Source organism: Anser cygnoides, chromosome 2, assembly GCF_040182565.1.
Source record: "Anser cygnoides isolate HZ-2024a breed goose chromosome 2, Taihu_goose_T2T_genome, whole genome shotgun sequence".
In the NCBI taxonomy this organism is placed as follows: Eukaryota; Metazoa; Chordata; class Aves; order Anseriformes; family Anatidae; genus Anser; species Anser cygnoides.
In genome coordinates, this window is record NC_089874.1 from 85,450,601 (window position 1) to 85,470,425 (window position 19,825).

Sequence of the window (19,825 nt, forward strand, 5' to 3'; positions counted from 1 at the left end):
ATGCCGCAGCCCAGATGGGCTTGCCCCTGCGCTGCCAGTTGTTCTGCTTCCATTGCTGTAACCACCCCCACAGGGCATTTGCTACCATCCATGAATCAGTATAGAGATAGAGAACTGGCCACTTTTCTCGTTCAGCAATATCTAAAGCCAGCTGAATGGCTTTTACTTCTGCAAACTGACTCGATTCACCTTCTCCCTCAGCAGCTTCTGCAACTCGTCGTGTAGGACTCCATACAGCAGCTTTCCATCTCCGATGCTTTCCCACAATACGACAGGACCCGTCAGTGAACAAGGCATATTTCTTCTCATTTTCTGGTAGCTTGTTGTACAGGGGGGCTTCTTCAGCACGAACCACCTCCTCCTCTGGTGATATCCCAAAGTATTTGCCTTCTGGCCAGTCCATAATCACCTCCAAGATTCCTGGGCGACTGGGGTTTCCTATTCGAGCCCGCTGAGTAATCAGTGCAACCCACTTGCTCCATGTAGCATCAGTTGCATGATGCGTAGAGGGGACCCTTCCTTTGAACATCCAGCCTAGTACCGGCAGTCGGGGTGCCAGGAGGAGCTGCGCTTCAGTACCGACCACTTCCGAAGCAGATCGAACTCCTTCATATGCTGCCAATATCTCCTTTTCAGTTGGAGTATAGCGGGCTTCAGATCCTCTGTATCCCCGACTCCAAAACCCCAGGGGTCGACCTCGAGTTTCCCCAGGTTCTTTCTGCCAGAGGCTCCAGGTGGGACCATTCTCTCCGGCTGCGGTGTAGAGCACATTCTTTACATCTGGTCCTGTTCGGACTGGCCCGAGGGCTACTGCATGAACTATTTCCTGCTTAATTTGTTCAAAGGCTTGTCGTTGCTCAGGGCCCCATTCAAAAGCATTCTTCTTACGGGTTACTTGGTAGAGCGGGTTTACAATCAGACTGTAATTTGGAATATGCATTCTCCAAAACCCCACGACACCTAGGAAAGTTTGTGTTTCTTTTTTGCTAGTTGGTGGAGACATAGCTGTTATTTTGTTGATCACATCCATTGGGATTTGACGGCGTCCATCTTGCCATTTTATTCCTAAAAACTGGATCTCTCGTGCAGGTCCTTTAACTTTATTCTGTTTTATGGCAAAACCAGCCTTCAGAAGGATTTGGACTATTTTCTTCCCTTTCTCGAAAACTTCTTCTGCAGTGTCACCCCACACAATGATGTCATCGATGTACTGCAGGTGTTCAGGAGCTTCCCCCTGCTCCAGCGCAGACTGGATCAGTCCATGGCAAATGGTAGGGCTGTGTTTCCACCCCTGGGGCAGCCGATTCCAAGTATATTGGACTCCCCTCCAAGTGAAAGCAAACTGTGGCCTGCACTGTGCTGCTAGAGGGATGGAGAAAAATGCATTAGCGATATCAATTGTGGCATACCACTTGGCTGCCTTTGATTCCAGTTCATACTGGAGTTCTAGCATGTCCGGCACTGCAGCACTCAGTGGTGGCGTGACTTCGTTCAGGCCACGATAGTCCACTGTTAGTCTCCACTCACCATTAGACTTTCGCACTGGCCATATGGGACTATTAAAAGGTGAATGAGTCTTGCTGATCACTCCTTGGCTCTCCAGTTGACGAATTAGCTTATGGATGGGACTCAGGGAGTCTCGGTTGGTGCGATATTGCCGCCGGTGCACAGTTGTGGTAGCGATCGGCACTTGCTGTTCTTCAACCCTCAGCAACCCCACAACAGAAGGGTCCTCTGAGAGACCAGGCAAGGTAGACAACTGTTTAATGTCCTCTGTCTCCAAAGCAGCTATGCCAAAAGCCCAGCGGAACCCTTTTGGGTCCTTGAAATATCCTCTTCTAAGATAGTCTATGCCAAGGATGCACGGAGCATCTGGGCCAGTCACAATACGGTGCTTTTGCCACTCATTACCGGTTAGACTCACTTCAGCCTCCAATACAGTTAACTGCTGGGATCCCCCCGTCACACCATAAATACAGATGGGCTCTGGCCCTTTATAGCTTGATGGCATTAGAGTACATTGTGCACCGGTGTCTACCAAAGCCTTATACTTCTGTGCGTCTGACGTGCCAGGCCATCGAATCCACACAGTCCAATAAACTCGATTGTCCCTTTCCTCCCCCTGGCTGGAGGCAGGGCCCCTCTAGTCCTGGTCAGAATCTTCATTTCTGTGTTTAAAGGACTGCCTGCTGGAAGTTGGAGCAGCAAACCTTTCAGAGAACTCCTTTTTCCCAATTGTTTTCCTTTGCAATTCACGTACCCGTGCCTCTAGGGTCGCAGTAGATTTTCCATCCCATTTTCTCATGTCCTCTCCATGGTCACGTAGGTAAAACCACAGGGTGGCGCGGTGTGTGTGCCCACCATATTGTCTTCCTTGCATAGATGAACGTTTACCCCTAATAGCTGAGACACTGGTTTGTACAGGTGGGGAGGAAAATAAACTCTCTTTAAGTTGGTGGATCTCTTCAGAAAGTTTCTCCAAGGTATTCTCTTTTAGCTGGTGGATACTAGTTCGTTCAGGTGAAGGGGAAGATAATCTTTCTTCAAGTTGGTGGATCTTTTCAGAAAGTTTCTCCAAAGCATTCTCTTTTAGCTGGTGGACACTGGTTCGTTCAGGTGAAGGGGAAGATAATCTTTCTTCAAGTTGGTGGATCTTTTCAGAAAGTTTCTCCAAAGCATTCTCTTTTAGCTGGTGGACACTGGTTCGTTCAGGTGGAGGGGAAGATAAATTCTCTTTAAGTTGGTGGACCTCTTCAGAGAGTTTCTCCACAGCTGAGACACAGGCCTTTAGGGAAGAGGAGAGATTTCCTTCGTACTGCCGGAGTATTTTAGTCACTTCATTCACTGTGGGATTCTCCTCCGTTTTCCAGGCTAGCATTGCCAATGAGCTGGCATATGATGATGGGGCACTCTGTACAAACTTCCGCCACATGGGTAGTGTACACCGGACTGCATCTGGATCTGCGGATGTTTGTGCGTCGTCTAGGTCCTTATAAATTACTTCCCGTACGGCCAATTCCCTCAGGTACTGAATTCCCTTCTCCATGGTGGTCCATTTGCTTGGTAAACATACAAGTTCTTCCTTGAAGAGATACCTTTCCTTCACAGCTGACAGGAGACGCCTCCAGAGGCTGCGAGATTGTGCTCCATCTCCAATTGCTTTGTCAATGCATGCGTCCCTAGCAAGGGATCCCAGCCGCCTGGCTTCCTTGCCCTCCAATTCCACATAATTGGCTCCCGTGTCCCAGCACCGGAGCAGCCAGGTGACAAGCTGCTCGCCTATACAGCGACCAAAATCTTTTCGCACATCTCGTAGCTCACGCTGGTATAGAGTCCGGGTAATTACTGTTGATTTTTCGACATCCTCATCCTCATCTTCAGTCTTCTGCACCTTTGATGGCCGGTGTAGAGTCCGGGTAGTTACTGTTGATTTTCCGACATCCTCATCCTCATCTTCAGTCTCCTGCACCTTTGATGGCTGGTATGGAGTCCGGGTAGTTACTGTTGATTTTTCGCCATCCTCATCCTCATCTTCAGTCTCCTGCACCTTTGATGGCCCAGCCTCGTCTTCACTACGCCCAGACTTAGCAGAAGACTGTCTGCGTTTTAAACGACCTGAGCCTCTATACCATTTTTTCACCTTGTCTACAGGGGCAACTTGCACTGCTACAGCTCGTTTCTCTGACCCAGCCACAGGGTCTGCCACAGGGGTTGGAATACCCTCTGCGGGGTCAACTTGCACTGCTACAGCTCGTTTCTCTGACCCAGCCACAGGAGTGGGAGCAGCTGCACGAGCTGGGGCAGCTGCAGGAGCTGGAGCGGCTGCAGGAGCCGGAACGGCTGCAGGAGCTGGAGCTGGAGCGGCTGCAGGGGCTGGAGCTGGAGCGGCTGCAGGGGCTGGAGCCGGAACGGCTGCAGGAGCTGGAGCAGCTGCAGGAGCTGGAACTGGAACGGCTGCAGGAGCTGGAGCGGCTGCAGGAGCTGGAGCTGGAGTGGCTGCAGGAGCTGGAACTGGAGCGGCTGCAGGAGCTGGAGCTGGAGTAGCTGCAGGAGCTGGAACTGGAGCGGCTGCAGGAGCTGGAGTGGCTGCAGGAGCTGGAACTGGAGCGGCTGCAGGAGCTGGAGCTAGGTTGCTAGTAGCATCAATTGCAGCTCGATAGGCACAAGCCAGACCCCAGCACGCTACAGTGATTTGTGTCACTTTGGAACTGCCAGAGTCATGACACCTTTTTTTCAAGCATTCTGCCAGCTTTTTAGGATTTTGCAGTTGTTCAGGGGTGAATGTCCAAAACACTGGAGGTGACCACTGCTCTAGAAACCTGCCCATATCCTCCCACACTCCCTGCCACTCGCAACTATCCCGCCTCAAGACAGATCTCCGGATGAGATTCCTAAGTAGTTGTTTAACCCTCCACAAAATCTGAAGCGCATTCAGGAGACATAACAACAAGAGCAGGCTGGTCTGAGTATCCCAAGGATATTCAACATCTCGGAGAACCACCGTAACTAACTCGGGGGATAAGAGGGTGGTGGTGAAGGAGAAAGGGAGAGTGAACAGGTAGGGAAACATGTCTTCCCCTGTCCCCTTCACAGATTGGCTCCCTAACGAAAACAGGCAATAGGTGTAATTGCTAATAGTTTCCGAGATATGGGTTCCAAAGTATAGAGTCGACGTCAGTGCTGAGTACAAATACCAGGTTAAAGTCATGACCAGATATCTCATCATTTCATAAGCCATTGCTACACCGCACAGTACCATAACAATCTTAAACCAGGGCCCGGAAAGGATAAACAGTGCAACAGGGAGCACATACAGAAAGTAACGCACCATAAAACTCAATTTGGAATACAGGTACAGCAGACTGGAGATTAAGGCAATCAACATCGTGACTAGCAACTATTAAGCAGGTCCAATACTTATACCAATTTTAGTTTAACACACTCTGGTCAGATTTGTCGATATCTCAACCCTTCGGGCCCCACGTTGGGCGCCAAAAAGACTGTTGTGGTTTAACCCGGCTGGCAGCTAAACACCACACAGCCGTTCGCTCACCCTCCCCCCTCCCTCTCTGGGATGGGGGAGAGAAACGGGAAAGTGAAGCCTGTGAGTTGAGATAAAGACAGTTTATTAAGACAGGAAAATAATAATAACAATAATAATAATAATAGTGATAATGGTAATAGTATTAACAATAATAATGTGTAAGAAAACAAGTGATGCACAATGCAATTGCTCACCACCCGCTGACCGATGCCCAGCCTATTCCCGAGCAGCCGGCCCCCCACCCCGGCCAGCCACCCCTATATATTGTTTAGCATGACGTCAGATGGTATGGAATACCCCTTTGGCCAGTTTGGGTCAGCTGTCCTGGGTCTGTCCCCTCCCAGCTCCTGCTGCACCCCCAGCCTGCTCGCTGGCAGGACAGAGCAAGAAGCCGAAAAGTCCTTGGCCTGGTGTAAACACTGCTCTGCAACAATTAAAACATCAGCATGTTATCAGCGCTCTTCTCATCCTAATCCAAAACATAGCACCCTACCAGCTACTATGAGCTACTTAACTCTGTCCTAACTGGAACCAGGACATTTGTCTACCTATCTCTTTCTTTTTTTTTTTTTTGATGGACTTAGGAAGGGTCTTGTAACTATCCATTACACTTGCATTGTCTTCTTGATTCTATTTTAAAATGAATCCTACAGTTTTGGTTAAAAGAAGCCTTAAACATACAAGGGTTAAGATAATTTTGCTTTCTTTAAGCTAATGGAAGTTGATGAAACAATGTAAACACAGCTACACAGAGTCTTAAATACCATATAATAAACATATGGATTAACAGATATAACGGAATTAAATGAACTTAATTAAGTGAACTTAACAGCATTAGTACTCTTGATAAAAGAAGGGGTGGAGACCGAGATGCTTTTAAATGAAATATGGAGGTTGTGAGGCAGGCACTTTACTTTACTTACTCTGGTTACAACATATGAATTCTTTAAAAGAAGATAAAATACTAACATTGGAAAATGGCTGAGAAGCAAGATAGGAGATAATGAGATAATACTGGTTTCCTTGGATTAGGACTGCCCAAATTTTGACTTTACCTATCTTGTGTTTTTTTTTTTTTTTCTCTTTTAAGTAAGGGATCATTTGTGGCATTTGACGATAGTCTCTTTACTATGTTCAAATGATTTAAATTGATAGAGAATTAGGAGAACTGGTCTTTTTTGATTGGACAAAATGTTACTTTTTATTTTTATTTAGGTGACTTTGGAGTCATGAGGTAATCTCTGAGGTGAACTGAAACATTATGGATGGAAAAAAAATATCTGTCTAGTGGGATATTAAAGACATGTCAACTACCTTAGTACCCTTGGCAGAGGTTGTCTAGTATGTTTAAAAAGTTCTAGTATTTAGAGACACTGCTGTCTAATACACAGGTACTTATTCGAGTACTCCATATTCTTCACAGTTATTAGTGTGTATATATATGTGTATATACAACCCCCTAATTAACTAATATCTAATTATATATAACTTTGAATCTCCCATGTCTTGTCAAGTATAGACAGTAATATTTCCTTTATATTATGTTTTCTCTTTTTCTAATAATTAAAAAATTTTGAATCCTTTCCTGTATGCCTCTATCTTCCATGTGATTCACAGAACTGGGCATGGTACTCTAGCTGAGAGCTTACCAGTTGTAAGCAGCGTGGAAGATTGTATGTTAGTAGAAGGCATTCACTGTTTATCTGTAACTTTCTCTTAATGAAGAGATGGTGTAACCTCATGTGTAAGTGATGAAAACATTTGTTTGTGAGAAAACCATCTTTATTAGTGATCTTGTTGTAAATAGAAATCTGTTAACAAATTAGTCAGACATTTCTGAGTTAAAAAAGGAAAAAAAATAGTTTAAAAGTTCTTGTTCTATGTGTTTTGAGCATTTTTTGTAATTAGGAAAAATGGCTTGTAAAAATAAAGAAAAGTAAAAACGACAAAAAGAAACTAATGTGCAATAAAAGAAATTCTGGTGAGTAATAAGGATGTTTTCTCCTGGCTCATCTGACCAATCCATAATCTAAAAGAGTCTGCACATGAATTTTGCTAGCTTGAGGAATAATAGTGTTTTTTAGTGGAATAAAGGAATAAACACATTTATAAAACTGTTTTTTTTTTTTTCCAAATGAATATGCAAGTCTTATGGATGGCAGTGAGTTATGAAAAGGATTAGTGCGACTAGGGGACATTTTTCTGAAATAAAAACCATAGGCCTGTGCAGGTACAGCTTGCAGTTGCAGTAAAGAAGTATCTGTGGAATGGCAACAATTCTTGTGAATTTGTGAACTGTCAATTAGGTGTATTTCAGCTGAGAAGTGTACTTGAAAGGCGTTACTGTAGGAAACTGTTCGAATGTAGTTGAATGGGAGGTGTTACAAAGACATATCAAGTTGTGGGAGAGCTGTGTAGAACAATACTGTGGAAGGAATAGACATTGGCATGGTGACATCTAGGAAATAACAGTCTTATTTCTTCTGCAAAACTGAGGCTAAGTCCCTTTTTCTAAAGTCTCTTACAACAGAATATTTTGTTTTGTTGAAAGGTGTAGAGGAAACTCAAAGGAAATTATATAATTTTATGATAATTCCCCCCCCCCCCCCCCCCTTTTTTTTTCTTTTTTTTGTGAGAGTTCTGGGAGAGAAGAATAAAGTTGAGTTGTGGAGGAGGAGTATTATTTCAGTCAACTGGGGAGAAAAATGTCCAAAATCACATGTTCAATTTGAGTAGCTGGTGCAGAGTAGCTCTCCATGTCCTTTTCCATTTGAAAATATGAAACAAAAGTACTTATTTGCATAGTGTCTTTTTATTTCTTGATTGTTAGAAAATTTAGTAGACTAATGCTGATGAGTCATGTAAATGGTGCCAATTATATTAAATATGTGTTCTAGCATCACTAACACAATTGATTGCGTTATTATGGTCTAAATCTGTAAACATTGTTATCATCACAGCTGAATTTTTAATGGTAATTTCTGTTATCTTTCTGATTTCCCAGTGTAATTAGGAGACTCTGAGAAGGTAACAGAAATCTAAATCTAAGTGTCTAACTAACAATTGTCAGACTAACAATTGACATAATGTGTTTTGTGCTTGACTAAAAGTTACTTTAATAGAATATATATAATTTGATGTGTTGCTGTTCTGTAGAATACACTGCAGCATGTAACTCTTTGCTAGAGACTGACTATTTGTACTAAAATCTGTGAAACTTTCTTATTTCCTGTCCGCTCTTTCACTTAGTCATTTCACTTAGTCATTTGCCTGTCCTTGAAAAGAGTACAAGTATTTGAAATGCCTTTTCCAACTCTGGACCATTTTCTGTCTCAGAACTTTTCCTCACAACTCTTACTTGAGTTTTATTTGTTACTCTTCATCCCTCCTTTCCTTTTTGTTTCTTATAGCCTGTTCACAAGGGCATTTTGTAAGATTACTGCAAATTGATTGCCAAAGTTTTGCTCGCTGAAACTATATATTTAAACTCTAAGTAAGGATGATTAGAAAAATTAACTAATTTCTGGATTTTTTAAAAGAATCTATCACATTTTGACACGCAAAATTTTCCCCATTAACAAATGAAAATAAAAGATTAGATGATTAGAATAGATTCTTCTAGAAGATCAAATATACAGATGATTCTGAAATGCATTTTCCTGCTTTGCTAAGTGCCCAGAATCCATTCTGTAAAGTTTTCTGTTAGTGTTGGAAATTTTTCTGGTCAAAAGTGCTGTGGTTTCTTTCCTCTCTCATCAAGAAAAAAGAAATCTGAAATTCTTAAAATTACTCAAGCAAAAAAATGAAAAAAAAAAAAAAAAACAGCTTCCACTGTAAGTTCCCTTGTTTCTTCATCTTACAAGTTCTCATTCTGGAACTCAGTGTGTTGTTGTTCTGGTGCTATTTCTGTTATGTGCATTCTGACCTGGCTGGCCTTGTCATGTAGTCAGTTAAACTCATTTTGCTCGTACCTGAAAACTAAGAGATTTTGACTCTGTGGAAGGTTTAACACTTGATTGTCCTTTCCTTTATCTGCTCACAGGAGAGTGAAACTCTACTACTATTCTATAATGAGAAAAATAGATTCTTCATTTTAATATTTTTATTATGCTTCATTTCCTCTTAGAAAAAGTGTACTATTTTTGAATTAATGTAGTTCTCTTGAACTGCAATCCTTTGTTCTGTTCTGTCTTTCTTTGCTTTTGGTTTCTGTTCTGAAAGCTGTCATTCTTATTTTGAAGTGTTCACCCCCAGATTTTGCAGAAGTCTGCCAAGCAGCAAAATGTTAGCTCATCCCTGAGCTGCCAGAGTGCTATACCAATGGGCTGCAGAGGAGTATGTGCACAATCAGAGTAATAGTTAATCTGTTTTGAAAAGAACTCATTATCTTAAGTTACCAGGGAGATCACTTTGTCTGATGGCGTAATCCTGAGTGTATTCAGTCTACACTACGGAGCATAACAGAAAATGAAAATGGTCCAGGGCCTGCACAGTGAAATCAGTCAGAAATCTCTAGAATAGTCCATGGAGCTGCATAAGCTAGGAAGTTTTGATTTAAAAGTCAGGAAGTTTAGTAAAAGTTGGACTTAAACTTTTTCTAATTGTTGCTTGTTAACATCACTGTTACAGAAGTGGTATCCTTCTAGAGAAGATCTTCTAGTTTAAAACAAAAATAGCTTTTTCAGCAGAAGAATGTATGTAATTGTATGAAAAAAATATTTTATCTGGGAACTCTGGGAATTGCAACAAGAGGTGTTTGCCTGGAGAAATGTTCCTTCCATACAGCCATATGTGTGAAACTGGGTTTTAAAAGAGATTTTTAGGGTGAAAAGAGAGAATTTAACTTATAATTAATAGTAGTAATAAATGATTTCTGATTCTAAGCTGAGCAATGGAGTTAGAATGAGTAAGTGCCTGTGTTAGCAAATGCTCTTCCTTGTAACTGAGCCATAAGTCATTAGAATTATGGTGTACTATAAAACTTAATTAGCATTAAAGTATTCTCTCAGGTGATATACATTTGAACAATCTTGTATTAATAGCCACGTCCCCCAAGTCCATTACAGATTTCATGGTTTAGTTTTCTGTTCTCAGTGTTTAGAGCCTGTCTGGATTGTCCACACTTTAGCAATGAATGGCAAATTCAGCCTGCTTTTAGTAAGCTCCTGCATGAAATAGTTTCACATCCTTTTAATATCTAAGTTTTGGCTGTCTGGGTGAACAGATCATCAGGGATAGTCAGCATGGATTTATGAAGGGTAAATCACGCTTGACATAATTGCTTTCTACAATGAAATAAGGAAAGGGAAATAGAAAAACTGGGACATGCAACATACCTTAATTATAGCTAGACCATCTGTCACAGCATTTTCTCTTCGAGGCTGAGAAACTATGAACTGGAAATATGGGTAGTTAAGTGGACTGAACATTGAGTGGATATTCATGTTTAAAATGTAGTAATCAATACATGAGCATCCATTTGATTGCTGGTAAGAAGCAGAGTGCTCCAGGAGTCAATACCGAGGCCCAAGTTATGTAGTATCTTCAGCACTGCCCTGGTTCATGAGACAGACTGCACTCATATCAAATCTCTGTATGACAGCAAATAAGAGGAAATAACTGACACATCAAAATTGCACTTTGAGAGGTTCATGTTGGGCATTAGGAAAGAACATTTGCGCTACTAGAGTAGTAGTGTTGCAGTGGAACAAGTAGTGGTATCTTGATCTCAGAGCTTTTCAAGACTGATAGACAAAGCCCCAGTTGACCTCAGTTGGGGATAGATCTACTTTGAGCAGGAGGCAGAACTAGAGACACTAGAGGTGCCTTCCAAAAAATATTTTCCTGGTTCTGTAAATTTTACTTCCATTACTACTACTTCACCTGATAACAAAGATTTTTTTTAAGTTTTTTATTTTATGAACAGATAATTCTGTGTACAGTCTTGCTAGGCAAGGCTTTCATTGTTCTTTAGTGTGCTGTTGAATCATTAAATGAGAGACAATTTCCTTTTTGTTGACAGCTGGCCATGGTTCTGATTCGAGATTGCTTAAATTAGTAATAGTTTTAAAGACATTTCCCAACCAGAATTAATATTAAAGTCAATACATGGAACAAAGTTGTGCAGCTGAAATCAGCTAAGTCTCCCTCTTTCCACCTTTGTCAAGTAGAAAGGTCACATTAAATCTAAATTAGTTACTAAAGACAGATCTTTGGCAGGAGTTGCTCATTATGTCATAAAAAAGTAAAATCAAACTTCTAAAAGATTTTGTTTGTTTTTAACTGAAGGCTTGATGCAGAGAATTAATTATGAAAGACTGAGATAAAATACTAATACACTCCATGTAAATACAGGTGTTTTTCTTTACATACCCAATTCAAAAAGAAAAAAATATTATATATATTCTGCAGACTATTTTAAGCAAGTTTCAGCCCTTGAAGTAGAAAGATGAAGGAAAACTATATGATGGCAAATGTTACATTCTAGGGCAATGTGAAATTTCTTACATTGATCTCTGCTGCTGCTGATTAGGGTACGGCACACCTATTGCCTGTCTCTGTAACAGTATGGTTTACTCTAATGAGGTAAGACTATAGCTGGAGTCCAACATTTTCTTAAGATATTTTTTGTCAGACAGAATGAGGCCTCTTCTTGTCCAAATAGCTGCTAAATTCTGTTGCCACTGTGCTGCCTATTTTTCTTATATGGCAATCTCTCAGTAAACCTACTTCTGGTCAGTCACAACTTTTAGAAGAACAGAGTGGCATCTTTTGAACTTGACATTCACCTAATTACTGTAAGGTGCAGAGCATGCATCTAAGTAGTATTGGTGGCCTAGTAGAACTTAGAAAGCCTGTGTGCTGGAAAATCAGCCCTTATTTCACCTTTACTCTTTATGTGAATCATTACATTATTAGTATGAGTGAGCAACAGCATTAATCAATTCAGACTTCCATCAAAACAATATTAATATGCATTGCGGATAGTCAATGTAACGGCCACAGTTTAATGGCAATCAATCATAAACAAGTTTCAGAATATTTTTGAACCCTATTTCTGAGCCATATTCACCTTCTTTGTATGACCAGCTACTGGAAAGCAGATGAAACTCTTTTAAACAGCCTAAAAATCTCAATGTAACAATTGAAAAGTAATGAGTTTCAGAAGGTTCTACTCTTTTGTGTTTGTTGTCTCACACTATTTACTAATCTGGTGTCATTAAAAAACACTGTTATGAGATCTGTTATGATTTCTATGAATGTTATATTGGCTATGAATGAAACACTTTCTGGTAGCTTCCACAGTTCAGATAATGATGCTTATGACATCATCTTCAGTTCTGGGAAACATCCTTTTCTATTCACGCTTGACAAACAGAAACAGTTCATTCCTATCTTAACCTCTGGAATGGATATGAGCAGAGTGCAGAAAAAAATAAGTGGTGATAGCAGAATATCTCCAGCTAACAAGACATGAGACATGCCAGAATATATTACTGAGATTTAATTTCTACAAGGAATAACAGGTTACAATGAGGAACGGCATTTTGGACAGTATTATATATTGCTGTGGAGTAGACCTTGAGATATGATCAGATAATGACACATAAACAAAATGTAGATGTATACAGTAAGGTAGATGTCTCTTTCAAGTTTTTTCCAGTCACTAATAATACACAGAACCAGATGAACTGAATTATTATCATTTCCTATTTACCTTTTGAGATTTAATTATACTATCTCCTACTCTATCAATGTTTTTTCCTTTATCTGTTGCCTAACAAAGGGCAATCCCTACTGTTCATTTGCTAGAATACACTGGTACTTGGAGTTATAGCCTAGGTCTGACTCAAGGAATCCAGCTCTGTCACAGCTGTCCTAAAAATAACCTAAAAATACCTTATTGAAATTGCTTAGTGTTGGTGCCTTCTAATTTTTGCATTCATTACCCACTGTGTAAAAGACATTTTGCTTTTACAGATGGAAGATGATCTACGTTACAAGAAAGAGAATTAATAACCTATTGTGGTTTTCATCGACGTGGAAACATTCTTTCCACTTGTAAATACATTATCACAACTAAACATAGATCTCTAGAACTCATTATTTTGGTAGCAATATATTATTCTCTTTGTTTTGTCATGTTTTGTATGCTGTTGTTTACACATGCTGATGGAGAGAGGAGGGAATAGGTAAAATTCATTTCTTCAAAATCTAGGTAACCCAAATATTTTTCTTTATAGAAGAGCATGTGGCTTAATTATTTACCTATTCTTCTTTGTGGTGTTAGTTGCATTCAGTTATGCAATGCCATTGGGGTATTTATAAAGATACCCTTCAAGTGGCTTGAAATTAAACTATTACAAAAACATGGAAAAATATTCATTTGGAATATGACCAGATGCTTCATGAATACTGTGGTTTATTTTGCATATTTTTTTTTTCTGATTAACTTAATTTGTTAAAATCTTTGAAACAAAGTAGGCTGAGCCTTCTTCAGCCTTTTGTAGGAAGTGAAATCTGCAAAGAGACCTTGAGAATTTGGTCTATTGTTTCTGTGTTCTGATTGACTTCAGGTATGACTCTTACATAAAGGGTATTTGCATACCATGGAGCAGAGGAAAAAAAATAATTTCTCTTTAAGTGCTTTCATTGTCATTGAAGTAAGTAGCTTGGAGAGATTGGAAACACATGAGTTCAAAAATTGTTTAGAACATCTTTTATTAAAAATGGTTCCTCAGAAGTGTCCCAGTGCTCTATCTTCACTGTTGCAAGTGAAGCAAGTTGCTGGAGCCACCACCATTTTTGTGACAACTCAGTCTGGTTAAAGATGACTTGTTGCTTGTTATGCTATGCTGGTTATGAAAACACGTTCTTAGGCTTAGCTGTCCTGCCTGGGGGACACGTATGTGCTCCAAGACTACTTATTTATTGTCAGCTACCTGGTGTCAGCTTTTCATCCTTCACTTGGCTGAGCAGTCTCTAAGATGGGTTCTGAGATACCTGAATCTCTTTTCCCTGTGCTGTTATGTAAATCAGTCTTTTACCTCCTTTAAAAAAATGTTGAATGCTTATTACTATTTTCAAATCAGTATGACAAAGGAAAGGATTTGATCTTTGCTTCAGCTCAAACCTACCTTCTAAAATGCTGAAGCACAATTAAAACAAATCCACTTCTTTCAGGAAAGTTAAATGTGCTAGCTGCACAGAGTTTTAATTCTGATGTGTACACTTTGTGAATCTAAATCTGTCTTTCTATAAAACAGAACTTTGCCAGGATTAACAGGTCAGAGCCCTTTCTGCCTCTCTTCTACTGGTTCTTATTACATGTAAAATTAACCATGCCTGTGACCAGGACACTATATTAGGTAGAGCTTTTCTCTTTTACATGCCATCTATTCCACCTGGGAAGTGAAAACAATAAAAAAAAAAAAAAATCCATGGAGGTCTGGCTGGTGTTTGTTCTGCTTAATAACTTTGAGCTGTTTTCAACAACCATTCTATGAAAGAGTTGTCAAAAAACTCTTCTCAACAGAGCAATTATCTGGATGCCATGCAGTAGATTCTCTCTAGGCGTGTTCAGGCTTTTTTCCAGCCTAATGATTTGACATTGATACATCCTATTCTCACGTTTAGTGGAATAGTGCCACTGAACTAGCTACTGACCCTAATGAAACAAATGAACTGTAAATTTCTTGTGCTTATGATGTACGTAATAAAAGCTTTGTGGAAATATGGAGATCACATAAGAAATCAGAAATCTGTAAGTGTTGTAAAACACATAAAATATTGCTGAATGTGTAACATTTATCTTAATGCTACAAAAATGATGTCATGACAATTAAAATTTGCAATAAAAATTTCTGGCATTGATACAGATGTGAAATCAAGTCCCCAATAGCTTCATTTATAGTTTAGAAGAGAGGCTATGGATAAGACAAATAAATGAATTTTCGGTCAGTTTTTCTGTATTCTGAGAAGTGAGTAGATTAGTACATGTGTAGTCATTTCAGTTAATATCCAAATTCCACATTTGCTTACATATATCAATGAGAGTGAAATATCAAATTTGTAGGAAAACTCTTAGAAATTCTATTGCTGTTAATATTATTGTAAGAAAATTCTTGTAAAAGGGAGAAGTTCTAGCTCATTTGTCCTGAGATAAACTAGTTGAAGTGTCATAGTCTGACATTGACAATCCTGGTCATCTTTTTCTTAAATAACATCCCTTTCTTCCGGGAGGGGATTTTTATCATGATATAGATAAGTATATTACACACACACACACACACACACACACACACACACACACACACACATATATAATTACTGCTGCAGAACTCAATAGTTTATGTATGAGAACTTACAATGAAGGTAATTTGATTCCTGGAAAGCACTTATATACTGTGTATTCATTGAAATATGTCTGAATGAAAAAGAGATTTGTAATAGGCAAAATATTTCTGTACACAAGAAAAAAAAACAGCCATTAATGCCTTTAAAAGCAAGACAAAAGTATTTTGCCTAGCTAATAAGGAGCTTTGCATAGTCATGTCAATAATTCACCTAGCATATTCATATTTGGAATATTGTTTATGTTTTGCTTCTGTTTTTTTTTTTTTTTTAAGACTACTCTGTATGTAGAGATTGGGAACAAAAAATGCATATTTATATTAGAATCAGTAAGTGGGCAGGTTTTGTGTTTCACAAAGGAAATGGGAAACATTTTTTGATGACTTTCACATTTGAGGAGAAAGATCACTAACATTATCAACAAGGGACCAGATAACTTTTTCATGAATAGAATACACAGAATTATGGAAACAGAAGATCCTTGAATTGCTCCATTAACTTGCTACATTTACTTTATCAGTGTGTTTTCCTTGTTTCTTTCTAGTTCTTCTTTACCGCTGCAGTATATTTTATACCATGGTTTTATTATGGAATTAGCAAAATATAGCTGCATTTTTACTTGTATGCTTTTTCTTTTACATATTTTCATTTTTTTGCCTTCTAATTTTATGTCATCTGCTTTTCAGGAGGTTGCCTGTATTAGGCTGCTTCGAATAAGATACCTGAGTGAGGTTTAATGTTATTTTACGTTTTTCTTTAGCTGGTATATATAGTGTTCTTGTCTGTTTAGAAATGAATTCTACAATTGCTGAATCTTTTGTCCAGTTGCAGCTCTTTTTTAAAATGGAGAAAAAAAAAAAAACAAACTCATAATCTTAATACAGTGATTGTCTTTCTTTTTAGGATTGCATGCAGCCACAGGAACATCCAGATTGAACAATCTTCTAGTCCCTTTCTTGCTTCATCAGGTGGCACGCACAGCCCACAGCTCTATGAAATATCTCTTCCCTTTGTTTCAATTTAAAATACAGTCTTGGATTACAATGTAGTGTTTTATATACATATATATATATAATTTTTATTTTTTTTTATTTTTATTAGGGATGAACTGAAAGCAGTATGTGTAGTAATGAATCACAAAATAAATCAGTTCGTCATCTTAATTCCCTTCCCTAAGATTGGGATACTCCCAAGCCCCTAAAATCGCTTAATTAGACAGTGATAAATGCTGTGTGGTTGCCACTTGCAGAATTTGAAGCAATAATAATAATAAAACAAAAATTTCACCTGTACTGACCCTTGTGTAATTATACAGTACAGTTGTTCATACCTTGATTAATAGCCATGACAGGGACCATTTGGCTGGATAGTTAAAACTAGTAATAATGGAGCAGTTTTTAAATTTACCATCTGTGTTCTCAAAAACTGTCCTTAGCATTTATAGTACAAAAGAGTGTAGTTTCTGTTAAAAAAAAGCTTTTAAATATATTCATAATCCAAAATATAGAACTATTTTAATTGTATAAGATTTAGGAAATGCTGGGGAACACATCTGATTACTCTTTTCTGTGCTGGCAGCATAGGAACAGGTGTAAAAGAATGAAAAATTTATTTATTCTTTGGTTTTCAGATAAAGCATTCAGAGTTGAATGAAGTGTCAGAGTCTGGTTTTTTGTGTGTTATATGGTGAGTATTTCTGACTCAGAGATACTTGCAGAAGTTATGGATCACTGAATAACGGGCAATGCATTTTATCTGGAAGTACCCCAAAATGTTAAAACGTTACCCCAAAATAGAGGAAGTTTTGGTATTTACTAGGCATGCTCAAAGTCTTTTCTGAAGCTGGGAGCAAAACTCTATCCAGATCAAGGAAGCTTCCAAAATGAAAACTTACAGAAGCTGATCCATGTAGAGCTCAAGGAAAAAAATATTAAATGTAGTCACAAGAGACAACTCTACAGACACTAGAGATGATTCTCTGAGTGTGCAGTATGAAGTAGGCTTGTTTTTATCGTTGTCTGTTGGTATTTATCAGCTTTGATATAAGCTTCCAAAAGCAGTTTAACCTTTTCTCAAGGGCCAAACTTACTGCTAGCTCAAAAGTCTTTTGACTTGAAAATGGAAAGATGAAGGACTGGTTGCCTGCTAAGTTGTTGTAATATCTTTGGAAACACTTTCTGTGGGAATTGGAAGGAAATTAGGAGGTTCAGGTGCACTGGAGGAAATGTTATAGCAACTGAAGAGAAACTCTATATAAAGAATATAAACCTGTGCTAGTGCTACATGGCCTTCTTACCTGGGCTGACACTGTCTTCTCTTCTCTCTCCCTGCTTCCTCAGTCTGTACTCTCAGAACACCTTTTGGTTAGCTATGCTCAGCTGATCTCAAGCAAGTTGCCATCTCCTCCTTTTACAGGGATTTCAGCCCAATCCAGAGTGCAGCAGCTAAAGTGAAGCTAAAAGACATTTTCCCTCCAGCTGCCAAACCACAATCTTATTTAACAACAGAAAAGAAACAGTATTAGAGTACACTAGAAAATGTTTGTCATTCATCATGTTAGCAAAAGAAAAAAAAATTTCTTAAGGTAAGCAGAAGACAGTACAAGAAATGTCTGGGAGAGATTAATAATGAGTAGAGGGAAGGCATCTAATAATATATTATACATTAATATATAATAATATTATTATTAACAACTATTGTTATATAATTTCTAATAATATATTATACAAATAATATCCAACGACAACAAAAAAAATCCTATTAGAAAATGTCATTTAAGACCCTGAGCTGTACTCTTCCGAGATGAAGATTTTCCCCCCCTTTCTTGCCCCCATGTGTGTTCTGGAAAATTGTATTCAGCATTGAGAATATTCTCAACTTGGCATTTTTGGAGAGTAAGATCTTATGTCAGATACTGCTCCTTTGGGAGTTCAAGAAATTTTTGTCTGATGAGAGTTTTAGAACACTAAAGTTCTTTGTGGCTCTTTTATTTGATAGAGTTTCTTGCTTTACCTTAATGTTTCCTGAGTAACAAGGACTGGAAAGATTTGTGAAAGTTGAGGTCCTAATATTATCCCATGCCTCAGGTCTTGAAACTTAAGTAAAATAGATATTGAAGGAACTGAAGATATACTTTGAAAGAAGAAATTAATCTACTCACATATAAAAGGTTACTCCAGCAATTCCATGGGCAGGGACACCTTCCACCAGGCCAGGTTGCTCAAAGTCCCATCCAACTTGGCCTGAAACATGGCCAGGGATAGTGTATCCACAATTTCCCTGAGTAACCTGTTCCGTATTAACTTCCAGCTAGTAAACAAATGGAAAATACTTCATCAAGAGATGTAAAAAAGGAGGGCTATGTAACACATTACTAACAAGTCAAACAGTACTTTTCAGAATGGAGAGAATCAACAAACAAAATATGTGGTAGCAACTCCTTATGCCTCATAGTTTTTGGTTAAATTGCATTTTTTTTCATTTTTTAGACATTGAAGTGATAATATATTTATGCTCTTTGGAGTTATAACATTATTTGCACAAAGGGTGATGAGAATTGGCAGAGAAAAGAGATCTAAACAGGTGTTGAGGTGGGTTTGCCAAATAGATTTTATTCTGATATTCAGTATGAGTCTGAGAAATTTAAAAAAGATTTTCACTGATTGTTTTTATATTCGTTTGCTTATTATCAGGTTTTTTAGGTTGATAATTCTAATTCCAGTAAGAGACTTGTGTTCATATGGAGAGTGGGAACAGCTGATTAAAATAACTGGTGATCGAAGAGTGTATGAAAATCAAAACTGTATTTAAACCCTCTCCTCTTAATAATCGGAATAATATTTTTTCAGTTTGTGATAATAAACGTTATCAGCAGTTGACTGACATGGAATTCAAACAATATTAAGGCAGCTAACTCAGTTAAATGATGTTATAGTCGTCAAGATATTAGCAATCACCACAAAATTTAGATCCAAACTTTGCAAAACAATGTTTAACACGTTCTCCATTCAAAAGGATGTGAATGGATCTTTGAGTCAGATGGATCTTTATACTGTCTATAAGTAAGGGAAACTGCATTTAAGCAGGAAACTGGAAAGTTTTTAACAAGATGAAACAAGCTCAATCTCTTGGAAGAAAAAAAATAGTTGGAGTGGCAACAGTGAGGTGCTAAATTCATCAACATCATCTGCATAAGGCTATTGATGATGTTCTAAACACCTGCTAATTCATAATTAGATTTTTTTTTTCACAAACACCTCTTCTATTGTTGACCTTTTTGTCCGAATTTTCAAGGGACATATATGAAGAGATGAGTCTTGAAACTGAAATGCATGCCTTTATTGGCTTCTAAAATTCAGGAACTCACTTGAGTTATGGATTAGGATTTGCATGCAGATGGCTAACCTTAACCTGTGGCACCACTAACAA

General features: G+C 38.6%; 1 long non-coding RNA gene across 2 annotated transcripts in view; it reads left to right on the forward strand.

Annotated features, from left to right (window-relative positions):
- LOC125180378 (uncharacterized) overlaps positions 1–19,825 on the forward strand; it is a 91,412-nt gene that overhangs the window by 53,956 nt on the left and 17,631 nt on the right. The window lies entirely within an intron of this gene.